This window comes from Schistocerca piceifrons, chromosome 2 (assembly GCF_021461385.2).
Source record: "Schistocerca piceifrons isolate TAMUIC-IGC-003096 chromosome 2, iqSchPice1.1, whole genome shotgun sequence".
In the NCBI taxonomy this organism is placed as follows: Eukaryota; Metazoa; Arthropoda; class Insecta; order Orthoptera; family Acrididae; genus Schistocerca; species Schistocerca piceifrons.
The window spans coordinates 660479769-660500443 of record NC_060139.1 but is presented as its reverse complement, the minus strand read 5'-3'; positions in this window follow the sequence as shown (position 1 = coordinate 660500443).

Below are 20675 nucleotides of genomic sequence, written 5' to 3'. Positions count from 1 at the left end.
TTGGTGCTTCTGGTATACAAAAGTCATGGTTTTTCGGTCGTGTTGTGATAACGGATACAGTTATCGAAAATGGGAAAATGACGTGTCTAGATGAATGTCTAAAGAATGTACAGTTAAAATTTTAGCCATTTTCTATGGTATGTTATTTATATAATTGCAGCCCATGTTGCAAACACAGCTAAAGACCGGTTTTTGCTGTTTTCTGCACAAGTAGGGTAACTTTGAACCTCTGGATCTCATTGACAGATGATATCGAAAAAAGTTTCGAAGTTCACTGAGAATATCATCGTAAGAACAAAGGGAAAAAATTTCTACAATTTGCCATGAATAGAAATTACGGAATAGGCTAACCCAACAACTGGTACCTTTCACAACCAGAAATTATACACTCCTGGAAATGGAAAAAAGAACACATTGACACCGGTGTGTCAGACCCACCATACTTGATCCGGACACTGCGAGAGGGCTGTACAAGCAATGATCACACGCACGGCACAGCGGACACACCAGGAACCGCGGTGTTGGCCGTCGAATGGCGCTAGCTGCGCAGCATTTGTGCACCGCCGCCGTCAGTGTCAGCCAGTTTGCCGTGGCATACGGAGCTCCATCGCAGTCTTTAACACTGGTAGCATGCCGCGACAGCGTGGACGTGAACCGTATGTGCAGTTGACGGACTTTGAGCGAGGGCGTATAGTGGGCATGCGGGAGGCCGGGTGGACGTACCGCCGAATTGCTCAACTCGTGGGGCGTGAGGTCTCCACAGTACATCGATGTTGTCGCCAGTGGTCGGCGGAAGGTGCACGCGCCCGTCGACCTGGGACCGGACCGCAGCGACGCACGGATGCACGCCAAGACCGTAGGATCCTACGCAGTGCCGTAGGGGACCGCACCGCCACTTCCCAGCAAATTAGGGACACTGTTGCTCCTGGGGTATCGGCGAGGACCATTCGCAACCGTCTCCATGAAGCTGGGCTACGGTCCCGCACACCGTTAGGCCGTCTTCCGCTCACGCCCCAACATCGTGCAGCCCGCCTCCAGTGGTGTCGCGACAGGCGTGAATGGAGGGACGAATGGAGACGTGTCGTCTTCAGCGATGAGAGTCGCTTCTGCCTTGGTGCCAATGATGGTCGTATGCGTGTTTGGCGCCGTGCAGGTGAGCGCCACAATCAGGACTGCATACGACCGAGGCACACAGGGCCAACACCCGGCATCGTGGTGTGGGGAGCGATCTCCTACACTGGCCGTACACCATTGGTGATCGTCGAGGGGACACTGAATAGTGCACGGTACATCCAAACCGTCATCGAACCCATCGTTCTACCATTCCTAGACCGGCAAGGGAACTTGCTGTTCCAACAGGACAATGCACGTCCGCATGTATCCCGTGCCACCCAACGTGCTCTAGAAGGTGTAAGTCAACTACCCTGGCCAGCAAGATCTCCGGATCTGTCCCCCATTGAGCATGTTTGGGACTGGATGAAGCGTCGTCTCACGCGGTCTGCACGTCCAGCACGAACGCTGGTCCAACTGAGGCGCCAGGTGGAAATGGAATGGCAAGCCGTTCCACAGGACTACATCCAGCATCTCTACGATCGTCTCCATGGGAGAATAGCAGCCTGCATTGCTGCGAAAGGTGGATATACACTGTACTAGTGCCGACATTGTGCATGCTCTGTCGCCTGTGTCTATGTGCCTGTGGTTCTGTCAGTGTGATCATGTGATGTATCTGACCCCAGGAATGTGTCAATACAGTTTCCCCTTCCTGGGACAATGAATTCACGGTGTTCTTATTTCAATTTCCAGGAGTGTAGTTTGTTTAGGGGTTTCCTCGCCCATGAACAAATATGCTTTCATAAGCCGCATAAGACCGCCATAGGCCACATCTCATGCAAGATTTTCTCAGTTTACCTGGACTGGAGGAAGTGTGTAAATTTTAAATTTTGACCCTGGACTATAGGATAGCTGTAGTATGCCCTTTCTTCCGATAAGTATACAAATGGTCGCTAGGTCAAGGGCTGTCCAAAACATGTGACCCCTTATCTCTGTGATCAGTAGAACCTGAGATATGATCCCCTGAAAAGTCGCATTTTTTTGCGCGTGGCTTTTTGGAATATGTTGAAATAGTGCACTATCTTGCACAGACCATTACATGCATCCTATGTATGACGAAAAGAACAAGGTATAATGTCTGTCATAGTTTGTTTGTTGTTTATTTCGAAGGTAAACTATCTAACAGTATTTTAAAACTTTGGAAAAGCAAAACCATGTGAGTCACGGTTAATTTTATTTTCTATATCCAAGGATACAATCACACTAGTCTAATTTGACTTACATCTGCGAACGAATCTGCCTTTTCCTGCCGCCTCAAAGTGTGACGTCATCAAAGCTGTGCTTACAGCCTTGAGTTTATGAAAGCAGTGGGTTTATCCCAGGCAAAACATGTCTGACAACTACGACCATGGACCACAGATATAGACTGCGCGTGATGTCATTACACTGAAAATAACACCTGAGTCACGTGATTCGGGGCAGGACGCCGAGTTTTCATTATTACGCACTGTGTGGGATGGAGCTGACACAGTGTTTCTCATTTATAGCTGAAAAGATGCATTGATTTTAACAAGAAAATAATTTGTCTTATTGCTATTGCATATGTAATAGTGCAGTTAATCTGATTTCTCCGAAATTCATAACATTAATGCGATGGTTATCGTTTTTACGTGTGACCAGGTGAGATCTCCGGACAGTTCTGTCTACAAGCAACAAAATTACAGTTCTTCAGTAAATATATGCCCAGATAAGACTTGTTTTTACCCTAGACACTCCACAAACGGATGGAAATCTCAATTGTGAAAGGGAACTATTTCAAAATACTTGCAGAGGGATTTCCATGAGCTGAAAGTTAGGACGGCTGTTCGTCTTTGGATGCAAAACTTGATGAATGACTAAGATTTTAAGACGACATATTGTTAATATATAGCTCACTACACAAGTATAATCAACGTTTTGTAATATATTATGCTTCTTATGTTGATTTTGTTTCGGTATCTGTACTGGATTGAGAAAAAGTCAGAAAATATATTCGCTTATTTTGTGTAAATACCTGACATTATGCACACAAACGAATTACCATTCTTACATACGCATACTAAAACATTTCATACATTTTCTTGCGGAATCGTTAGAAAACTAATGCTGTGTATGGAATTATTATATTTTCTCCCACTCCTGTGGAAGTGGTGAACTACAAGAATTCACAGTGCCAAAAAAGAGTATTCATTAAACAACAATATTATTCTATCGCTTGTTAAAAAGAACTGTCAATACGTTTCAACCTGACTACATGTAAAAACGACAACCATTGCTTTATTATCTGGAATTTCGGATAAACTACGTTAACTGTACTACTACATGTGTAACAGTAGTACTACAGTTACTTGAATGGACAAAATCATTGCTTGATTTCAGCTATAAATGGGAAAAACTGTAACTGTCAGCTCCACTTCGCACAGCGCGTAAAAACAGGAACTCGGCTTTCTGCCCCGAGTCACGTGACTTTAAATGTTAGTTTCAAGCACTAACACGTCAGAGATAGGGACATGCGCAGTCTATGTTATATATGGTCTATGACTACGAAAAACTGTGAAATTGTTGAAATATCGTTATCTCACCTTCGGTAACTGATACATAATCAAAGGCAGCATTTTCCTTTCTTACTCGGTCATGGTAGATTTCATTTTTGGAACACAACCTACGACCAGCTCAGAGACAGAAGTGATGACACTTTCTGCAGGACCTGACCATCAGTTTGCTGGACAATGCTCAAGCACGTTCAGTGCAAGCTGTTACTGATTTGTTTGACTGAAGGGTTATACCACCTAGTGCACTCCCCTGACTTAAGCCCTCGTAAGTTCAACTCGATTTCCAAACTGAAGGAAACACTTCACGGCATTCATTTCAGAACTGTTACAAATTCGTCGGGCAATAGTATCCTACGACTTCCACGTCGCTGCAACAGGTTATACACAATGCTGGTGACTACTTTGAAGGTCAGTAAAACTTTGAAACACGTATCTATTTTGTACGAGCTGTAAATAAATAGTTGCCACTATTAAAGTTCCAACCCTCGTACAATTCTCTCAGACTTTAATATTTATGGGGATGCACAGCTCCATTGCGCCAAAGTACGAACCGCCACTGGCCACAGCTGCCACCAACTATGCTCCAGTATAACAGAAAGTACATGGAACTGAACAACAAACTTGAGACAAACCAAGAGAATGTAAACTCACAAAGCACAGAATTAGTCACCCCAGCGCACGCACACAGATCAATTTTTAAGCATTTACAGATGGCGCAGCGGTTGAGTCACATGCTCAACAATGCGCGCACTTCCTCTATGTAATATAGGGACGTAGCGATCAGTGAAACATTTATGTTTCAAGCAGACGTTGTACGTAAACATGGGTAAATGTAAGAAAGTGACACAATGACACAAAGGGGCAAACACTTTTGTCCATGCCCATGGCCGTTCAGTATGTGAGGTTGGTGGACTTGTTGTTGGTTCGTGTTGGACTGTTCAACCTATCTCCAAGCAGTTGTGTAGCTCCTGTGGCCGCAAAGCATGACGTTAAAGTTGTGGTCGGAAGAGGATCCTGACTGAGAGAGACTGGAGATCCCGTTTCACAGCCTATGCATCGAAATCACTTCGAAACCTGACAGGAACTGCTGCAGGCAGTGACTGAAGATCCATCCCAACCTGTTAGCGAGAGGACTTTCAACGAGAACTGCATGCAATGAGTATTTGACGTCGGTCACCTTGCAAGAGGCCATTGTTCACACAGTCACACGAAGCTCTGAGTCTTCAGTGGGATAGAAATCATCGAACATGGACATTAGCTGACGCAGAACCTAAAGTGGCTTGACGAATGAAGTTTTTACCTACATTCAAGTGATGCACATCGTCGAGTGCACCAAACGCCAAATGGAGCATTTCATCTGGAATGTGAGCCAGGTCAGGTTCAAGCTAAAGGTGAGTCTGTGATGTTTTGGGGGGTGTTTTTCTTTCTATGAACTGGGCCAGCTCACTGAGGTGAGTTCTAACATGAACTACCATGTTTATTTAAACATTCTGAATGATCAAAATGCCTTTCTTCACCACCTACATGATGAATATGTTATTGATAGCCTGTTTTTCGAGATGACAACATCGAAGTTCATCAGGCTGGAAGAATATGTCAATGGTTTTGTGAACACTACGCCACCCTACTGCACTCGATTGGCCTGCAGAATAATCTGACTTAAACCCCACAGAAAATCTGTGGGTCGCATTGGAACAGTGGATGAAACGTAGACATCAGCATCCCCGCTATTTGATGGAACTGTGAGATCAAATCCTCAGCCAGTGGCTTAAGCTAAATCGACTTACCTGCACTACCTTGTCGACTCACTTGCTAACGGCATCCAGGCGGTTATCAAGTCCAGGGGCGGAATTACACGGTATTAAATGATTCTTGTAATGATCTCTTTCAGGGTGACATTTTCTGTCCAGTGAGCCTATAAAGTTTACCTGAGGATGCATGAAGAACCCATGTATGTGATGGAGGTGATAAGACAAGAGCAATGCATTCTTCAATGCTGAGGAAGCTGTTGAAGACGGTTCTCCACAGGGCCAAATGATGTGCAGCATCAGAAGGTGAGGTCTGCCATCAGGTTGTGCACTGTGTCACTTGCAAAATTACCATGGCCGAAGACTGACCCTCCTTTGGGGTTGTAATAAACACAATGGGAAACTGTAGGTAGATACCACCAGAAATATGTAGAGTATTCTTAACTTCTGGGTAACAGCCGACCAGCTGCAAGGCAAACTGAGCCTGCCAAATTTCTAACGGTGCCAGAGCATTGAGCAAGTAACACTACACAGTGTCATACTTGTTGAGTGCATAAAAGGCATGGGCAGGGGAGCATCCCAGTGAGAAGTGTCTGCTTAAGAAAGGAGGGGAAACCAGATTGTACCAATAACAAACAGGGTAATATTGATAGCTAAAAGCATCCAAGAATATAAGAATGTCCTCCTGTGGCAATGCACTAGGATATAAGTTGCACCAAAGGCAACTTCAAGTTCAGTTGCTAACAGCTTCATTTCTGTGGCCTCATCATAGACCCAAGAGTCTCTCATGGCAGATAAACCAGCAGCCTGAGCAGCGCTGGCTTTCAATGTCCTGCAGGCCTCCAGCCAATAGTAGCGAGCATGGAAGATCTCCTTAAAGGAGCCGGAAAGAAACAACAGTAATTCGGCTGTTGGTGCATACACGCCATGGAACTGCAGTGCCAGCAAATCAAAACTGTCCGTAAACGACACTTCCAGCTCTTTAAATCAAGGCCTCAACATGCTGATGCTGTGTCAACGTGGGGCAACGATGCAAAACACACACACCAGCCAACCTTGGAGGAATCTTGGTGCAAACTAGTGCACAGCCAGGCATAATTCCACGCTTGATGTGGAATGTAAATAGTGTGACATAGAAAGCTTAGACAGTTTCTCTTACCAGCATGTGAGACATATTTAAACCTAGGAGTAACGTAAGAGCTGCAAATTATTGGTTATCGCATTGACCAGATGACTGCAAGTGACACACTAGTCTACGTTAGCAGTGGAGTACATCACCACCAGTTGCAAATCACAGTACTAGATAAGATGGAAGCAAATGGAGACATCTTACGAGCAAATCGCCTTCTTTGCTGTGTATCGTCCACCTGTTGGCCTGATTCGACAAGCTTTCATTATCTTATTGCTCTCACTCCTCATGAATGACTTCAGGAGGTAACGGGCGAGTTGTGGGGCCCTGGATTAGATTAGATTAGATTAATACTTGTTCCATAGATCATGAATACGACACTTCGTAATGATGTGGAACGTGTCAGGAACATACAAAGTAATCAGTCTTCTCCAGCATAGACAAATACAAGTCTGTATTATTATATTATATGTTCGGAGTTGGGGCAGCCACCCAGGACACTCGTCCAAGCTGGGGCCCAGCAGCAGACATGTGGTGCCAAACGTTAGCCGGACGAGAGGGGTAGCCGCAGCGCATAGTCCAGCCGCGTGGCTAGGAATTCCGCTGTGAAGAGGACGGTGCTTTGTGTCGATGAAGGAGATGTCTATGCCGGGAGTGCCAAAGATGGTGGACTTTGTGAAACCTTAATGGCAGACATTTCACAGTTCATATAGAAATTAATAGTAGCCACATGAATCATGATACCTCAAAAAGAAACATGTACATTACTATTATTTGCACGACGTTTCTGATGGTGTAATCAGATTTTCAATATCTTTATTAGTTTAAAGTTTAGTATCTGACGGTAAATTATACAAGTAATACCCAGCAACGAATTTCCACAATTTAAATGCTTCATCCCATGTCGTCGATTGCCGTGTCTTTAGAAAGCTGTTAGTGTAAACCTAAATTGATATGAATTACAGGCATGTAATTTGAATAGTACATAAGTTATTGGAGGTCAAAGTGGCCAATTGCTATCGATCGCGTCAAGTCACAAGTACTCCACAGATACACGCAAAAACGGTAGCAGCATTCTTATAAATATATTCATCAATGTCTTTTTTATATCAGATGTATACTATTCACGAAGAAATTGGATAAATATTTGCTGTGTTTTAGAAAGCACAGAGACATTAGGCTACTGGTCTACCTTTTGTTGCTATTCCTTTGATATATGTTTATTTAATTTGTTTATGTATTTAATAATGTGTGTTACAGCGTGTTTATGGTCCAACTGTAGGAATATTTAATTAATTTCAAGTTATTTAAATGTAAATCCAGTATTTCGTATGTGCTTAAATATGTTTGTGAGTGTACGTTGGATTGGAGACATGGAGGGAGCACTCTAGCCAATCACAGCGCTCGTTGATGGTGAGATTGTATGGAAGTGGGGGAGGAGGATCGTTTCGAGAGAGGAGTGTGGCAGTTCTGGACGGTACGGCACAGGACACGGGGGTCCGGGACGCGACGGCGCGACGGAGTCGCCAGAGAGACTTGGAGTGTGTGGAGTGGTTTGCGCGTGGTCACGAGAGATAGAAATACTTTGGAGTGCGGACTTGTGAACTTGTGAGATTTCCGAGGTTTCTACAGTGAAGGCGTAGTGTGCATTTAGAAGCGAATATCTTGCAAGCTATGTTGTTGTTCATAACTAATTACATGCAGTAGGAATCTATTGTTTCCCTGTTATTCAGCTTATATTTTATTTAATTGCTGGACCATCGACACCAATAGGTGTTTTGCAGAAATACACCGCATTCTCAAAGGTTCTTCTACTCTCATATTCATCATTTAAAGTCGTTAAGATAGTACCTGCAGATTTTAATTAATTTTGCTCTTTCATTTATAAAGGTATGTGTTACTTTCATAATTCATAATTGCTGAATGATAGAAACCTTCGACCATTCGATTCGTGTGTGTATTCTTATCATATACTGTAGACTCAGCAGTATTTGGCCTGTAATGTGGCAACTACGTATCCCAGCCCCTAGACAATGAAACCAACCAAAACTTTTAATATTTCAACTCTGAGCCTGAGGGTACATGGTTGAGGGCCACCATCTTTTCATTCATTTTGCCGACCGGTGTGGACGTGCGGTTCTAGGCGCTTCAGTCTGGAACCGTGTGACCGCTATGGTCGCAGGTTCGAGTCCTGCCTTGGGCATGGATTTGTGTGACGTCCTTAGGTTAGTTAGGTTTAAGTAGTTCTAAGTTCTAGGTGACTGATGACATCAGAAGTTAAGTCGCATAGTGCTCAGGGCCATTTGAACCATTTGATTTCATTCATTTTCTTTTTGAAAGCCCGCAAGTTGCAGCAATTTTAATGCAAAACATTGAGATTGCAACTCCAGAAATACTAATGCTAGAGGCTATCACCTTCTCTGCATTGTGTAGCAGTACATTGCAATAACACTGAGGCCTTGCAACCCAACCATCTTACCAGTAAACAGTGGTGGCAGCCCCTTACTGAAGACATCAAGCAAGTTGGGTTCAAGTTGTTGAAGACATCAAGGAAGTTGGGCTCAACTTGCTTGATGTCTTCATTAAGGAGCTATCACACTATGTATATGCAATAATGTGGAATTCCCTCTTTCTGATTGCCTGCCATTGAGTACAAACACTGGTTTGGTCCCAAACCACAATCATGCATCCACACCAACCTGCAGAGGCAATAAAAATATCCTCTTCTCTTAATGACATCAAATTTGCAATTGATATAGAAATTATTTATTCCACAGTTGCAATTTTGGCATGAAGACCACTTTCAAATGGTATTGCTAAAGCTAAAAGAATGCAAAGATGAGGCACAGAGTGTATATACAGAACAGTACAAGCATGTCGTGTAGACTGTAGTACATTACAAGAATGGTGAAAATATTACATCATTTACATTTTGCTTCAGAACATGTTTGACTTTAAAATCCTCTGCATGTCATCGTCAAAAACATGCATTTTCACTGTAGAAATACAGTTACTTCAAACAAATGCAAAGCTATGTACATCGGGAAATGATGTAAATTTGATGAAATGTTACCAATGTTAACATCCTTCTCATAAATCTCTAAAAAATCAACGTTCTAACACACTGCTTACATTTGAACTAGCGCCACTGGCGCGAAAATACATTCATAAGTCAGACTGTCTGTGCACTAATTAGAGACAGTACATTCCAGTGATAACAGTTGTATGCTTCATATCAAAGTATATTTTTACTTCTGTTGACAACATACAGCTTTCTAGGTGATGATGCAGTCGTAAGGTGCAAGGGGAAAGAATAAGAAAATTTATTTATAACAGAGTAGCATTAAAATACAAATGTGATCTGTTCAAAAAATATTACTTACAATCTTACAATAGCAACAGTCAACTAGCCATTACCAGTACTAAAAGTACCATTATTACTCATACTAAAATGAAATCTACATAACGCAAAAACAGAAGGGTCACCCAGGATAGAGGTAGGGGCAACTCATTTCAGTTTATTTTTGAAACACCTTCTCTGGCGCTACTCTTCACCACAATATTTAGAATACACTTGAAGACAGTGCCCCTTAGCTCCTTTAGTTCTGTCTCCCATATTGTGATATCTCATATGAAAAAGCACAGCAAATACCAAAGTGCTTAAAAGCTTTCGATAAAAGGGAAAAAAGTAATTATACAATAATATGATGTACTGCTAAAGTAGCACAGATAAAACTTGTTACATGGTATTAATTAAGAGCCTGTAAAATTTTAAACTAAGCTAGGAGATCCATAAAAATGAATGAAATAAAGATGAAAATAAATAATAAATAATGTTAACACATATGATTATTCCATGTTACCAAATAAAAACGGCATAAACGTGTTATAAAATCAGGGTACACACATTTATGTACAAAGTGTTAGCACACTAAATTCATATAAAATGGGAAAAATAATGCGTTCTTATGCCATATTATTTTCTGTCATTTGTATATAAAATCAGCTGGAAATTATCTACAAACTACCATGTATTAAATAAGTTTCATCATTAAGACAGGATGATTTTTAATGTAGTTGTAAATCTCTGTTTCTTTGACAATGTTCATAATTCTACTTTTCATTGTATGCAGTATGACAAGGCCTGAATCCATATTTATTCTCACTTAATGTTTACTGAAGGTAGAGGTACTGCTCTGTCTTCCTGACATTTTCTGTAAACCACTTGCTGAATGCCTACCCAGTTTGTCCAATAAAACATTTTATGCATGTGCAACATTCTGTTCTGTATACGCCTGATCTTGCCTACTTGATGGTTCTACCAGTGCTGTGTGATTTTCTTACCTAATGTGCCGTCTGTGTGAAAACTGATCCATACGTTGGTTGAATACGTGTGCAATTTTATCATGAATCGTAAACTGCCTCTGTTTGTGATGGCATACCTCGCCTTCCCTTTGTTTCTTCAAACGAGTGGAATGTAAAAAAGGTGAGGCTATTCTCTTTGGGCTCAGAAGCATCTGAGTCAACTCTCCTTACATACCTGAATTAAAGAGTCAATCTGTATATCGATTAATCAGTGCTTATCATGGAGATATAGGTACAAGAGGATCTTCAGGATTAAAAAGAGTAATATTCTACAAGCTGCAGTGTGGAATGTCAGAAGTCTGAATGTGATACAGAAGCTAGAATGTCTGATCAGGGAAATACGATGGCTCAATCTAGATATAGTGAGGGTTACTGAAATGAAAAGCAGATAAGAATATCTGCACAGATGAACATAGGGTAATATCAACAGCAGCAGAAAATGATGCAATGGGGAGTAGAATTTGTCACGAATAGGCAGACAAGGAAGAGTGAGTCACTATAAATAGTTCAGTGATAGGATTACTCTCATTAGGATTGAGAGCACACCAATGCCAACGACAGTGTTTCAGATATGTATGTCTTAATCAGAACATGAAGAGAGAGAGAGAAAGTATGTTAATAAGTAAATGCCAATTAACTCTGTCTGTCACGTCAGATGATGTCAAAACATTCGACAATGCATTTCAAATGGCGGCATTGACACAGGTCCTCAACAGTCAGTCACTAATATTATTGTTACGCTTGTTTTCGTGGCAGATCGCAAATGTTGCATGACGACTTGGATATCTTTTCCATTGAGTGTTCTTCCATAAGCGAGGTCAGGTCTCTGAAAACAAACAGTTAAGTTTTACAATAACAGAACAGAGCTAAAGCCTTCACTCTATGTAAATAAATACATAAGTTGATGAAGCAGTTTTCATTAAACAACATTTTAAGTGAAAAAGGCAGCTCTAATGAAGGAGAACAATACGGTTCGAAATTAATTCACTGACTGTAAGTTCTTTGACATCAACTGTATTAGGTATAGATTTACTGCCTGTTAGTGAGACATAAATATTTGTGTCAGACCGAGATTCTAACTCAGATGTCCTGCTTATAGAGAGCAGTCGCCTTAATCCATTCAGCTATTCACAGATGTTCCTCCAACTGACCCATACCTACACACACCACATTCTCTGCATCGTTATGCTATGGTGCCTCATACAAAACACAGGTTTTTATGATGGTATTAGTTACATATGAAAAACATAATGGATAAAGTTAGCAGAGTCTATTTATTCGCTTATAAATATTGTTTGATATCTTTGTATGTATTCGATATAAAATAAATGTCGAAGTTTTGATATGTTGCACACTTCGCAGCACTTTACTGCAAAAAAATTGATCAAGAACTTACGTTACGAAGTTTCTATGGTTATTAATAAACTTTGTCGTTGTTAGTTCCTGAATTCCGATACTATATCTCGACTTTTTGCATCGCAGATGGTAACCCATAACCTCACTACGACCATTCTGTACTGGACTAAGCAAATTCACATGACATGATGTGACAGACAGTGCAGATACACCCTGACGATGGTACCATGACATGACGTGATGTGACAGAATAGCCAGTGTGGCTTAGCCTTAATTCAGCGTGTCAAGGTACATAAATATCAAATAATCATGGGTAACTGGAACATTGTGGTAGAAGAAGAAACAGAAGACCGAGTTGTGGGAGGATATGAGCTCAATAACAGGAATGAGAGAGGAGAAAGAGTAATCGAGTTCTGCAGTAAACTTCAGCTTGTAATAACGAATACACTGTTCAAAGCGGAGAAGGTGTACTTGGAAAAGACCTTACGGCGAAAAAAATATACATTTGGGGTCTGGTTATATTAGTTGGCTTAGTTTAGTATGGTATCGTATAGTTCTGTTTCATTTGCATCCTGTACTGTGTGTCACGATGTTCTGTTGAAGCGTCACCATTTCTTGATGAATGTGGCTTATATGTAATCCTGGTCCCCGTGTAGAAGTATGTTGGCCAGTCCTGCTGTGCCACTTCTGTGTGGACTTCTCTGAAGCATCTTCTCTGCTACAGGAAATTGCTAAAACTTTCTGACCAACTACCTATACCAAATTATTAAATGACAACTGAACATGCATTTTCACTTTCAACCGTCTGTTTTCAGTTGTTTATTTCAGAACTGCATTTACAGTTCAATCCATTAACTTGACGCTAATGTGTCCTTTCTCTATGAGAACTCAAACAAGAGCGCACCCAATCCAACATCAATACAAAAGCTTTCTTATATGACGTTAAAAAAACATCATTTGTTTTTCTCCTAAGAGATCCAAAAATAATGCCATAATCCCATTTATTCTGTGTGCGTCTTCTGGGTCCATGGACTGCATACCAGACTCCCAGCAATTAGTCAGCATTCTCCTGGCTTCCACACACTGCAGTCAAATATTTCCTCATATGCCCTCACTGTAGGAACAGATACAGTATGCACAGTAGGTCTGTCGATATTTGACCCCTCTACTTTACTTAAACACTAAACATTTTTATCTGACACGAAAAGTCTTCATAGAGCAGTACTGGATTTGACCCACAATATCCTGTTAGACTACAACCTGGAGACAAGGAAAGATTTCACCTGGATTACAACATGGTCAGACAGAGATTACGAAATCAAGTATTAGATTATAAAGCATACCCAGGAGTAAATACAGACTCACATCACAATCAAGTAATGATGATGAGTACACTGAAGTTTGAAAGAATTTTCCAAATGAATTAAATGTGGAAGGAAATGCAGTACTGAGGAAGGATACTAAACATCTGAAGCTCTCTGGAGTTGTCGATACTACTCCTCATTACTTTTGATTTTCTGCAGTGCAGCCTCAACCCGTATTCTGTGCTCTGTAGACTGTTCATTCCATTCAGTATCTCCTGTAATTCTTCCTGGTTTTCATTGAGGATAGCTATGTCAACAGCGGATCATCCCCCTTCTGGAGGATGGAAATGGAAGAAAGTTTCAGGAGTGGGCTTAAAAATGAGCATGAAAGGATATCAAAGACAAGAGTCGTTGATGACATCGATATTTAATTGTAAACCAGGAAGAATTACTGGGTACACTGAGTAGAATGAACTGTCCACTGAGTACATCACATGGACTGAGAGTAAAACGAAGAATGATTAAAGTAAGAGGAGTAGCAGAAACTAAATTAGTGAGAAACATATGACCAAAATGGAGGATGACAAAGTACAGAAATTCTGTTATCTTGGAAGCAGAACGAAGCAAGGTTTACATAAAAAAAGCACGTTAGCATAGGCAAAGAAGATATTTCTGGCAAAAGAAGACTGCTAACATTAAACATCGGCCTTAATTTGAGGAAGAAATCTTTGAAGATGTACATTTGGAGCACAGCACCGTATGGAAGTAACTTAACGACTATGGGGAAACTGGAAAAGAAGGGAATCGAGGAACTTGCGATGTGTTTCTGTCAAAAGATGTTGAAAATTTTTAATACATTATTAAAATCTAAACTTACATGGTCAAGGAATCCACAGTATTTTGTTCTTAAGAGAGTGGTTACTTGGTATAGGATAGGGTCTTTGGTTACTAACCAAATCGACCTCTCTCCCGAGTTCTATTCCAGGCACTGGTGTTCAGACCAATTTCTTGCCCTTAGGGTGGAAAACTGTCGCTAATCGGCGATGATAAATGGCTCTGATTGCAGAAGACAGTGGGAGCCACGGTATTAAAGCCTCAAAACGTGTGTCCATAAAATATATGGGCTGATACCGAAAAAAGTGTCGTCTTGATATCTTTGTTGCGAAAAGATTCTGGATTAGTCCCCCATTTAGCTGCCCTGCAAGGGACTGCGAAGGGAGAGGTGACTAGGATAAAAGATTGAGCTGCTAATAAAACGGTAACATTCTATGAGTCGGAGTGAGGCATGTTGGAAGTCTGGATGTGTTAGAGAAGCTAGAAAAACTGGAAATGAAAGGCAAAGGCTCAGTCTAGATATTGTAGCAAACAAATGGCAAAACGTTGGAATGAGGAATGTTAGAATTCTGGATGTGTTAGGGAAACTAAACAATCCGAAAAAGAAAGGCAAAAGCTCAATCTATATATTGTAGCAAACGAATGGTAAAAACAATATTTCAGGTATAAATGCCAGTGAAAGAGAAGGTCTGTATGTAGATATTGAACAGGTAACTCAACAGAGCATGTAAATGGAGATGAGAATCAGATAAACAATAGGGAATAAGAACGTTACTGTAGAGTAAGAAATGGAAGACTGATTTACAGGGAGAGTATGGACTCGGCCATAGGGATGAGAGCTGAAAAAGACTCCTTGCGTTCTACAACAAATTTCAGGTAGTAATAGCAAATGCCATAGGAAAGTCAGTTCTGGGGTTCTGTGCAGCTGTTGGGGAAGATGGTGAAATTGGGATGAATGTAATGGCATGGGAATTGGGGAAGTAAATGGCTCTCTTCCATGATATTGCAGATTATGTTCAAGGGATAGGAAAATAGCGGAACACAAAGGGAAGATTAGAGCCCTACAGGCTGCTCTGGATAGTGCTAGGGAGGAACTGATGAGGTTAAGGGGGGAGGTGGGTGGAGACAGGTGGAAAGTGGTAGCAAGGAACAGGGGCCACAGAATGAGAACAGTATCAGACAGTTTCATCATTGGCACAAACAACAGATGTGCCTTGCTACCTCTGTCAGCTAAGGAAGAGGCTCAAGTAGATGTAAGTAGAAAGTAGGAGGAAAGTTCTGTTGTTAAGTAGTAGCCACAGAAGAGGTGTGGGCCAGATTTTACAGGAAAAACTAGGTGACAGGTAGCAGGTCACAAGTATTTTCAAGCCCAGTGCATGTCTTAGCCAAGTGATAGAGGATGTAGGATCATTGTGCAAAGGTTTTACAAAGCAGGATCATGTTGTGGTAGTGGGTGGAGCGGGAAACATCATTGATAGGGATCAGGGATACAATATTGAGTGTGACCTGGTAAAAATAGCATCTGCAACGAACCATACCACAGTTGACTTGGTTTCTGCTTTCATGTGGTATGACTGGCCCCAATTGAACAGCTCTGTCCGGAGGGTCAATATGGAGCTAGATCAGTTCCTTTGGACAGCTACTTTGTCAAGCATAGGTTTGGTTCCTGTTGATGGTAATGGTATGTGGGACTTCACAAGACATGGCCTGCATCTCAATAGGAAAGGGAAGGGTAAACTGGCTGGGATGATAGCAAAATCTTTAAGGGGGCCACTGAAACTCAAGGTAGTACTTTTTTAGGTTAAGATCAGTTTCCAATCATCCTACATTTATTGAAATTAAGCCTAATGAAAAGTTCAGACAGGCAGGTACTAGTGATGTGAAAATATCAGAAGATTCTCATAACAGTACAGTGAAAAATAATGTTAGTATGTCACAAGATTCACATAAAAGCACAGTAAAAACAAATGTTAATATATTGCAACATTATATTAGGGGATTAAAAAACAAAGTAGATGAGCTTCTTGTTTGTTTAGAAGATTTAGAAACTGAGGGTGGAATAGATGTACTACGCATGCCTCAACATCATATAGTCACAGGTACGGAAATGGTAAATGTAGGTGGATATAAGCTTTCAGCACATGTAAGTAGAGACACTATGGAGAGAGGAGGAGTTGCCATATATGTTAAAAACTGTCATAGTGTGAAAAATTTGGAAACTGAAAAATTTTGCGTAGAGGAACACATAGAAGCATGTGCATGTGAGCTTAAATTAAATAAAGGCATTTTTATAATTGTAGCTGTGTATAGGTCCCCATTGGGAAATTTTCAACTATTTTTGAAAAACTTTGATTCTTTGTTGTGCTACCTGTCAGACAAAGGAAAGAAAATTATTGTTTATGAGGATTTCAACGTAGATTGTCTGAAAGAGTCAGACAGAAAGCTTGACATTGAAGTATTATTTGGTTCTTTCAATTTGACATCAGTTATTGATTTTCCTACTCGGGTGGTACTGGAAAGCAGCACACTGATAGATAACGTTTTCATAGACCAAGACTAACTCAATCAAATAAAAACTTTTCCTGTTAAGAATGGTCTGTCTGATCACGATGCACAGCTAGTTACAGTATATGATATAGCTCCATACAGTAATGCAAAACAGTCCTCCAAAATAGAGCGTTCCATTAACGATCTAACACTTCAAAATTTTAGGGAAAGCTTGCAACAGTAAGACTGAGATGAGGTGTACAGGAAACATGATGCTAATTTAAAATTTAACCTATTTGATGATACCTTTGTGAGTATATTTGAAAACAGTTTCCCTAAGAAAACAGTGAAATACAGTTGTAAGAAACCATGTAAAAAGCCATGGCTTTTTGAAGGGATACAAATATCTTGTAAACAGAAAAGAGAAATGTATCTTATAGCTAGGAGGAATAACGATCCTGAAACAATGAAACATCATAAAAACTACTGCACTGTATTAAGAAAAGTTATTAAAAAGTCCAGAAGTATGGGCATTATGTCTGAGATTAGCACATCTGATAATAAAATTAATACAATTTGGAATACTGTGGAAAGGGAAACAGGGCAACCAAGAGCACACGAAGACTGTACTTCTATCAAACACAATGAAAAGTTTGTTAACAAGAAGTCAGAAGTAGAAAACATTTTTAATGATCATTTCTTAAGTGTTGTAGAGAAAATAGGTTCCAACTATTCATTAGAAAATGCAAGGTAGTATATGGAAAAGGCAGTACCTACGCAATTTGATAACATTTGAAATTCAACCCATCTCTCCTACTGAAATTAGAAATATAACAAATTCACTCAAAAGCAAATGCTCACATGGAATTGATAGCATTTCCAACAGAGTACCAAAAGCTTGTTCTCAACAAATAAGTAGGATTCTCAGCCACATATGTAGTAGCTCACTGAAACAGGTAATTTTTCCAGATAGACTGAAATACGCTGTTGTTAAACCATTGCATAAAAAAGGGGATAGATCTGATGCTAACAACAACCACACACTTCTGACAGCTTTATCCAAAATTTTAGAAAAAGTAATGTATTCAAGAGTAGCATCACATATTTGTAAAAATGAAGTAGTAACAAAATGTCAGTTTGGTTTTCAGAAAGGCTTTTCAACAGAAAATGCTAAATATGCTTTCACTGATCAAATATTAAATGCAATGAATAACTGAACACCACCCATTGGGATATTTTGTGATCTCTCAAAGGCTTTTGATTGTGTGAATCATGAAATTCTTCTATATGAGCCTAAATATTGTGGTATGAGTGGGACAGTGCACAAGTGGTTTAGTTCCTACTTAACTGGAAGAATCCAGAAGGTTGAAATTAACAGTACAGATAGTCTACAAAAACCAGCAGAGTCCTCTAACTGGGGAGGTATCAAGAAGGGTGTCCCACAGGGCTCAGTTTTGGGACCCTTATTGTTCTTAATATATGTTAATGACTTGCCACTCTATATTCAAGAAGATGCAAAGTTAGTTCTGTTTGCTGATGATACAAGTATAGTAATCACACCCAAGAAGCAAGAATCAGCTGAGGAAATTGTAAATAATGTCTTTCAGAAAATTATTAAGTTGTTCTCTGCAAATGGACTCTCAATAAATTTTGAGAATCCACAGTTTATACAATTTTGTACAGTAAATGGCATAACATCGTTCATAAATATAGACTCTGAACGGAAGTCTGTTGCTAAGGTAGAATACACAAAATCTCTGGGTGTGTGCATTGATGAGAAATTGAATTGGAAGAAACACATCGATGATCTGCTAAAATGGTTAAGTTCAGCTACTTATGCTATTATGGTTATGGCAAATTTTGGTGATTAACCTTTCTGTAAATTAGCCTACTATGCCTGTTTTCATTCATGGCTTTCGTATGGCCTCATATTTTGAATTTGTCATTAAGAGAGAAAGTATTCATTGCACAAAAGTGTGTAATCAGAATAATAGCTGGAGCCCACCCAAGATTACCTTGCAGACATTTATCTAAGGAACTCGGGATATTCATAGTACCTTCGCAATACTTTTATTCACTTATGAAATTTGTCATTCTAGTTCAAAAATAACAGCGAAGTGTATAGCTACAACACTAGAAGAAAGGACGATATTCATTATTCTGTATTAAATCTTACTTTAGCACAGAAAGGGATGAATTATGCTGCCACAAAAATCTTTGGTCATTTGCTAAATAGTATTAAAAGTCTGACAGATAGCCAACCAACATTTAAAAGCAAATTAAAAGAATTTCTGAATGACAACTCCTTCTACTCAATAGACGAATTCTTAGATATGAAGTAGTAACTGTAACAAGAATTAATTAATTAATTTGTGTAAAGAAAACTTATGTTAAAGTGACATGTTCCACATCATTACGAAATGTCATATTCATGATCTATGGAACAATGATTAATGTATGTATGTATGTACATATATATGTATGCACTGTTAAAGAAACACAACACGAGGGGATATACTTGGAAAAGGACTGGAAGGGGCTGGCTGATTATATTGTAGTGAGACAGAGATTCTAAAATCCGATGGCAGACACAGACATAGATCACGATTTACTAAAGATGAACAGTAGGTTGAAATTTAAGAGAATTGGCAGGAAGAATCATTGCATAACACAGTGGGATACTGGAGTACTAAGAAATGATTATGTGTATTTGAAAGCTCTCAGAGGTTGTAGATACTCTTATATCGGTAATATTGGATACAGTAGCACAGAAGGCTGTTGAAGAGGAATAAATCTCCTTAATATGTGCAATCGCATTTACATGTTCAAAGAAAACAATTGGGAAAAACTTTCACTAGCAAAAAAAAAATGCTTCCAAGTGCAAGTATTCAACAAACCATGGAAATTAAAAAACCTTCTGCAAAGGAAGGGGAGTAAAACAATAAATGTCAGTTTGGAATGGAACCAATGGGAAGTGCAGCAACGCCAAAACAAATATGGCTGCAGGGAAAAAGTGAAGAAATCGAAAAGGAATGGTTGCCAGAATAACAGGTTTAGAAGACAGAAATGTCAAAACAACTTTCAGTTAAATTAACAGCAAAGGTGACAATGTTTCTACTGTAAAAGGGAGACCATGGGTGAATACAGAAAAGAAAATGGACTTGTAAAATGAAATGGACACACTACCACACACCAAATGTGGACTAAAAAACAAAAGTAATGAGGAGTAATAAAAATGAGATAAGCAACAGACCTAACATGAAATTAGTAATAACAAAGTAGATGAAGTGAAGAATTTCTGCTAAATTGAAAGGCAACAGACCTAACACGAAACTGGTAATAACAAAGTCGATGAAGTGAAGAATTTCTGCTACATTGAAAGCAAGATAATGTGTGACAGACAAATGAAGCAGGAAATAATATTCAGTCGGTCACAGACAAAGAAGGTATCAGCATAGGCTTTAATTTGAGAAAGAAATTTTTAAGGATGACTCACCACATTAACTAGTCAGATGAACGCTGATCCAAAGAAAGGATGGAAAAAATCTCAGGCAGAAATTATGTATTTTACTGAATTTGATAATCACTCCTTGGGTCCTGAGACCTTGTTCAATTTGAGCGATTTCGACTATTTCTTAATGGTACTAAAACTAATACATGTATATCACCTGTCATTGCAGTGAGGATAGAATTAGAGAGGAGAATTATTCCTGGACTCTCCATTGGAGAGTAAAGTTTCAAAATGGAGTACAGCATTTCTGCTTTTATTTTAGTGCATTCTGTTTCAGTCCCTGTCTTATCCAAGAGTTAT